Below are 8,275 nucleotides of genomic sequence, written 5' to 3'. Positions count from 1 at the left end.
TTAGTGCGACATGACTACAGACTACTCAAATCCAATCTAAAAAAGCTTAATCACAAGCCTTGAAAGGATCAGTCTGTTTCAAAATAATTTACCTATACCAGAATAAAACTGGAATGTATAAAATACAAAATAATCCAGCACTCAGAACGTTAAAATTCAAAATGTGTGGCATCCAATCAGAAATTAGCAGGCAGGCAAGTAAGCAGGAAAACATCATGTATAATGATGAGATAAGTCAATCAATAGGAATGACAGTAACAATAGAATCAAAAGACCAGGATATTTTGAAATAACTTAAACTATTTGATGTGTCAAGAAATTAAAGGAAGTATGCAAGAAAGTAGAGGAAGCATGCATGAGTATGTTAAGCAGAGCCATGAAATATATTTTCTAAAAAATTGAACTTTAAGGGATTATATAAAGTATGTCTATGATTAAAAATATACTTGATATGACTAACAGCATATTAAATACTATAGGATAAGACAGTGGAGAATGTGACAACATAGCAATAGAATAAAAAATGAAACACTGAGAGGGAAAAAAGCCTAAAATAAATGAATACATCATTGAGATTTGGGAGAACTTTAATGGGTCAGACATATGTATAATTGGAATTCTGAAACAGGGATAAGAGAACAGGAAAAAAATTAAACAAAAATTTAAGCCATAATGGCCAAACCTTTCCAAAGTTGATGAAAACTATAAACTTAGAAATTCAAGAAGCTTGACAAACCCCAAACATGAGAAAACTATACTAAGGTACATCACAGTCGAATTGCTTAAAACCGGTGACAAAGAAAAAGATATTAAAATCAGTCAGAAACATAGCATAAAAGGGAATAAAAATAAAAATAATAGTGGACTCCTCCTAAGAATAACTGCAAGCTAGAAGACAATGGAACAGTTTTTATCAACAATAACAACAAAAACTCTGGAATTCTATACCCAAAATAAATATATTTAAAAGGCAATTATTCATATATATTTGAGGTCTTCTTTATTTCTTGTTAAACATTTTTAATTTCTGTAAGCACACCTCAGAAAAAATAGTTTTGAAAAGAGACTACATTTAAAAATTTTTTTATAGCCTATTTATTTATTTTGAGAGAAAGAGGGAAAACGGGGGAGGGACATAGAGCTGAGGAGAGAAAGAATCCCAAGCAGGCTCTGCACTATCAGCATGAGATCATGACCTGAGCCAAAAGCAGGAGTCTGACGCTTAACTGACTGAGCCACCAGGTACCCACAAGACTACTTTTTTTTAATGTTTTATTTTATTTTTGAAACAGAGAGAGACAGAGCATGAACAGGGGAAGGGCAGAGAGAGAGAGGGAGACACAGAATCCGAAGCAGGCTCCAGGCTCCGAGTTGTCAGCACAGAGCCTGATGTGGGGCTCAAACTCACAGACCATGAAATCACTACCTGAGCCAAAGTCGGATGCTTAACCGACTGAGCTACCCAGGCACCCAAGACTACTTTTTAACTTTGCATCATTTTTATCCATATATCTTAAGCTATATGCATTGCTTTTATGGTAAAAACCCTAAACATTTAAAAAACCATAATTTCAGTGAGTTTGGAATGGAATAAAACCCAGTTTTAAGAGACCAATGGTATGAATTGTATTGTACTAAATATCAAAAGGAATTATGCCTCACTTCAAGTCAAAACAGGTACCAGGGAATATTGCTAAAGACAGAAAAACTCAGATCCTCTAATCCAGAAAGTGAAACTCATGTTTGCTCCAAGAAGGGGGAAGAAAAAACAGAAGTATTGCAGGATAGGTAAAATACTGCCATGTAAGTCTGCTGGCATAGACAGAGGTATGCTCTATTCCTGAACTGTGACTGAGACTTTCGTAAAATTCAACAATGTGCAAATCACTAAGCAAATGGATTTGACTTCCTATGCCACATTTGTCAACAATATAATGGGTTATAAACAATGTGTTTTCAATGACCATTCAAAAAAATTTTCAATTGAAATATGAAGGGTAAGAAGAAAATCTTCCATTCTTTCACCTGTATGCAAAGTAAATACTAAAGGAAAAAAATGATGAGAGAGAAAAATCTCAGTAAAGAAGACTTCCAGCATTCTTAGGTGCTGGTTTGCAACTTTGGAAGCTTCTCAGGTGTAATCTGAAACGAGCACCCACACACAGCGGTTAAGGAGATATTAAAGAGCAGGCCGCTCCAGATTGGGAGGTGGCAAGTTTAATAGACAAGGAAATTTACATGTGATGCTTGTCTTGGACAGGCACAGTGGGTAAGTAATCTCTGTACTTGTCAGCTAAATTGTAAAAGTTGATACAAAGCCCTCACCGGGTTCAGTCACATATGTCATCCAGAGGGTCTCAACACCACATCACTATCTTAAGGCTGAATCCTTGTGGAAGCTTCTGGGAGCAGGGAAGGCAAAGAAAACACACATTCCAAGGACAGCAGAGGGGGGTGAGAAGCCTCCTATTACCAAGTCTAGCTTGAATTTCAGACCATGCTTATGTCCTTTCAATGACCTCCCCCAATATTAGGATGAAAAAAAAAGGGGAGGGACGATCTATTTCTTTAATTTATTTTAATTTATTTTTTTTAAGTAGGCTCCATGACCAATGTGGGGCTTGAACCCACACCCCCCAAATCAAGAGTCACATGCTCTACTTACTGAGCAAGCCAGGTACCCAAAAGACAGGGATGATCTACACAAAATTGGAATTATGTGGTTTAGTAAAAATACTGTCTTCCCCACTTGTCTATAGTCCCATAAGAGTAGAAAACATGTCTGTCTTCCTTGTCCTATCCTCATTGCCTAAGCACAATACCTGTACACAGTGAGAACATAATTCTGAATCTATGAAGTAACTCTTGGTACTATATGTTTGTCATTGCACAAATAAGGGTGAGAAATTGGGGCTTAATATTTTAACACAAGTAGGCAAATATAGTTTTGTGCATAGTAACATAATTTGGAGCTATGGAACTGACAAATAACATGTGAATAGAATGAGAAATCTCAAGTAAATACTTCTTAATAGAAAGGGAAATGCCAGTATTTAATAAAAAGTGTGTGTCTGTGTGTGTGTGTGTGTGTGTGTGTGTGTGTGTGTGTGTGTGTGACAAATCTAAGAATAAATCCTGGTGTTTGGAGAAGAGTGTTAGGATGATTCCTTATGGAGAAGCAAGAGAGGGGCAGCTCCTGGGTGACTCAGTTCTGAGTGTCCAACTCTTCATTTCAGCTCAGGTCATGATCCCAGGACGTTGGATTCCGGAGCGTCAGGCTCTGTGCTGAGCATGGAGCCTCCTTAGGATTCATTCTCTCTCTCTCTCTCTCTCTCTCTCTCTGTCCCTTTCCCCCGCTCTCTCTCTCTCTAAAATAAAAGAGAGAGAAGAGAGAAACTATATTTTCCTAATCTATACTACAAAGGAGCAAAGAGGAAAGAATCAAGTGTTTGTGAAGGAAAAAAAAAAAAAAAAACACTCCTGAAGAATCATTTAACTTTTAACTGAAAGAAGAATAAAGAAATTTTCTAGTTTTGATATATCTCTGATAATATCTATACTCATAAGAACAATACCAATTCTACACAAATTCTTCCAAAAAACACTTCTCAAGTCATCATGTGAGTTCCCAACTCACTAGATCTATACTAATATGAAAAAGACATGGCTATTATAAGAAAAGAAGTGTACAGACTAACATACTTCATAACATAGATTATTAGAAAATTGAATCAATAAAATCCACCATAAAAGTAAGTGTGCTTTATCCTAGGATCACAAGTTTGGTTCAGCAATTGAAATAAATAAATTTAAATAAATGATGAAATAAATAAATAAATAAATAAATAAATAAATAAATAAATAAATTTAAACAAATAATGAAAAGATGCTTCACATCATCAGTCATTAGGAGAATACAAATTAGATTCACAATGGCTAAAATAGAAAATATATTTCAGTGGCTAAAATGGAAAATAAATCTGATAATACCAACACCTGTTGAGGATACAGAGCAGCTGGAACTGTCACCACATTAATAGTGGTAATGTAAAGTGTACTCACTTTTGAAAATACATTAATAGTTTTTATAAAGTTAAACCTATGCTTACATGCAACCGTATAATCCCTACCCTCTGGTATTTAACCAAGAGGGAAAACATATGGCCACGCAAAAGCATTTGCAAATGTTTATAGTACCTTTATTATAATCACCCCAAACTGGAAATATTCCAAATGCTCATTATCTGGTAATAGAGGAATAACTGTGCTACATACATGAAATGGAATACTGGTCAGCAGTAAAAAGAACTCAACTCCTTTCACTCAAGTGAAAGAAAACAGACACAAAAGGCTGCCTACTGTGTGATTCCATATATATGGCATTCTGGAAAAAACAAAATCATAGGGACAGGAGACAGATCAGTTTGCCAGGGGCTATAGAAGCTGGAAGACACTGATTAGAAAGTATCAAGAGGGGGGTGCCTGGGCAGCTCAGCTGGTTAACTGTTCAGCTCTTGATTTTGGCTTAGGTCATGATCTCACAGTTTGTGAGGTTCTAGCTGCACATCAGGCTCCGTGCTGACAGTGTGGAGCCTGCTTGGGATTCTCTCTCTCCCCTCTCTCTGCCCTCCTCTGCTCTCATTCTCTCTCTCTCTCTCTCTCTCTCTCTCTCTCTCTCTCTCTCTCTCCCTCTCTCTCAAAAATAAATGAATAGACTTAAAAGGAAAAAAAGAAAGAAAAAGAAAGTATCAAAAGGGAACATTTCGGGATGAGGGATGGAAATGTCCCGTATCTGAATTGTGATGTTGGCACAGAAATGTATGCATTTGCCAAAACTCAAAGAACTGTATATCTAAAAAGGTGAAGTATACTGTATGGGAATTATTCTACTTATCTATTGTTCCCTACCAAAGTATCCCCAAACATAGTAGCTGACAACAATAAGCACTTACTATCTCATGATTTCTGTTTATCAGAAATCCAGGCTTAGTTTTGCTGGGCGCCTGTGGCTCAGTCTGTCACAAGGCTGCAGTCAAATGGTGGGTTGGGATTACAGTCATCGCCGGGTTCAGTAGAGGTAGAATCCACTTCCAAGCCCACTCAGTGGGTGTTGGCAGAACTCAGTTCCTCACTGCCTGTTGACCAGGGATCTTCCTCAGTTCCTTGAGAGGTGGGTGTCTCCGTAGTGTAGCTCACAGCACGACGGCTGGCTTCCCACAACATGAGCAAGCAAGAGATCAAAAGAAGGCAGCCCAAGACAGAAGCCACCGTAATTTTTAACCTTGGAAATGACAGTCCACCACTTTTGCCTTATTCTATTCATCAGAAATGAGTCACCACATCCAGCCTACACATGAAGGGAGGGAATCACGCAAATATGTGAATACCAGGGGATAGATCTTTGGGGGCTATTTTACGATCTGCCCACTACACAAATTATACCCCAGTAAGCTTGACTTTTTTTTTTAAGGAGAATTAGAAATAGGACTAATAGATAAGTATACAGTGAAGGGTACCTAAGGCAAGGAGTTTAAAATGAACCAGAACATGTTAACAACATAAGCCTAGCATGCATGCTTACAAATCAAGAGTGATGTCTCTATCAGTTAAGAATGCAATGGGGAGAATGTAAAGAAACAGGATTTTGTTGATTAGACACACATCTTGTTTAAGAATAAGACTTGAACTAAGGAATGAAGATAGGGTTCAGGACTTAGAGAGACAAGAGATGGTGCCAGTTGTTAGCACCGAGCTCTCTAGGAAAAACTTCCATCCAAAAAGCGAAGAGAAAAAAACAGAAACCTCGTTACAAAACTGTTGGTGCACAAATGAGAAATTGTCAAGGCCCAAATACAGGATTTTTAAAGTTTACCGTGGGGTCTCAATTCCCTCAGGATTGGCATGCAATGGGGACAGGAGCCAGGCAGATCATTACAGTGATCTGATCTGACAGCAATGTGTGTGAGGAAACCCTGAAAGGCTTTACTTAACCACAAGTTCAATATGTGCAATGGTGAAATTAATTTGCTTAAAAGGCCCATTCACTATTAGGCTGCTTTCAAAAGCTACCATGTCCAATCAAGGGACATTCCTGTCCACCTTCATGGGAAGATTATACAAGAATTAAATGATTTGGCATACATTTTCTCTGTCAGTGAGATCAATTTAACATTTAACATTTAAATGGTATTAAACAAATTTTAATAGGTTATTAAAATCCAAATGTAAGGTGGATAAAGAGATTTAAATGGAACATGCAGCATGCACACAGGGCATAAAATATAAAAATGTATTTTTATCTATTAATATATTATGTTCATTACACTTCATATATGTTATAATAATATAATATAAATTCTATTTATTCAAAACTATAAAAATTTCAAATATTCTGCCCCATTGCCAAAAAACCTCAGATGCTTCCCTAAGGTCATGGATATTCAGGGAGAAGTAAGAATTCTAGTTCATGTCATTGTGCAGACTGGGAAATGGAAAACAGTTACAGCGGCAATGGTGTTCTGCTGAGCCCACTCCTTTAAAGGCTGTAATATGCATATAAAGCTGAAGGGAAAGTTTGTGATTTATTCCTTACATATATATATATATATATATATATATATATATATATATATGTAGATCACTGGCAAGAGTAACTGTTTATTATCAGGTTTCTCTTTGTTCGAGTGTATTGGAATATGCCATTAATTTGGATGCCTTCTAATGGGTTAATAGAAGACTTTAATTTTCATGTATAGCTTCAATGAGCCATGGAGCCATTTGGCTCTGGAATGTGAGTCACTCTTGTTACTTTTTTTAGAATATAAAATCCAGGGGATTACGGGCCATATGTGTCTTGTTTACGATCCTTAGTAAAAAGCCTGCTCCATGGTAGGTATTCAATATTTATTTCAAAATTCAGTGATAGCACTTTTTCTATTCTTTAACTGTGACAATATGAATTCTTGTTGGTATATATGATCTTGTCTCAAGTGTTGCTATGTTAGACTTTTACCAAAAAAAAAAAAAAAAATTCCCAGAAAGCAAATAATTTTCTCATGTAATTATCCACAAACTGTGTAATTATCCACAGAGTCAACCCTGCCTTCTCAAACAATCTGGAGAAGCCTAGAGGGGTGGAAGTAACAATTATAGTGATTTTTCTGAAGATACAAAAGCTCCATTAAAAATATGCTGAGCAAATATGCATGAAGCCAGTTAACATAAAGCAGAGCTCACTCGTAGAAAAATTAAAGATGAAATTCAATCAAATTATAAATTAGAACCGAGAAACTATAACTGGAAGAAAATTGAGGTAATGGACTAAATGGCTTAGTTCAGAACACTAATGATAAAAGAGTTCAAAACCTTTGGTAACTATTGAAACTCTGTAAAACTATTGATAACATATCAATAAAAAGAGCATTTATTTTCAGCCAGAGTTGATGCTGTATGACCACACAGATGTGTACTACTGCAGCATATAACTTCTATACCTAGACATGACTGAGGAATCACTATTTACCAAGTACAGAGCGATTTACATAGGGCATTCATTTCATCTTCTCAACACTCCCCTGTGCAAGACATCACAACCTCCTTTTTTCTTAAGTTTATTTATTTATTTTGAGAGAGAGAGCCACATGCGTGTGCATGAGCGGAAGAGGGGCAAAGAGAGAGAGGGAGGAAGTGAATCCCAAGCAGGCTCCATGCTGTCAGCACAGAGCCCAACACGGGGCTCAGTCTCACAAACCATGAGATTATGACCTGAGCCAAAATCAAGAGTCTGACGCTTAAACTACCAAGCCACCCAGGTGCCCCTATAATCTCCAAATTACATACAGCGATTAAAGGGTATTCCCAAATTCATTCAGCCTGTAAACAGAACTAAGATTAAAACCACATCTGTTTCACTCCTAAGCCCAATCCTTTGTCTTACTTAGCATCTCCACCTGAAATACCACTATCCAATTAATTCAATTATTTATATCAATATTTATTTGGAAAGTGGAAATTCTTGGTCTGATTTCATTTCTCCAAAATTATACTAAAGATTTAGTTATATGTAACCAAAGATTTAGGTAAAATGATGCTCACCGTGATATTGCTTAAAAAGTAAAACAAGATAACCAACAGAAAAATAAGCTCCCTAAAATTCTAAAAGAGGCAAGTAACTAAAATATTGTAGAATAAAAGAATACTCTCAAATATTAATGGCATGGAAAGTGTTTACCAAGTATAAAATCTTAAGTGATTACAAGCACTAAGAAGTTCACAA

This window comes from Neofelis nebulosa, chromosome 2, assembly GCF_028018385.1.
Source record: "Neofelis nebulosa isolate mNeoNeb1 chromosome 2, mNeoNeb1.pri, whole genome shotgun sequence".
NCBI classification, from domain to species: domain Eukaryota; kingdom Metazoa; phylum Chordata; class Mammalia; order Carnivora; family Felidae; genus Neofelis; species Neofelis nebulosa.
The sequence above is the reverse complement of the archived record's forward strand: the minus strand, read 5'-3'. Positions refer to the sequence as shown.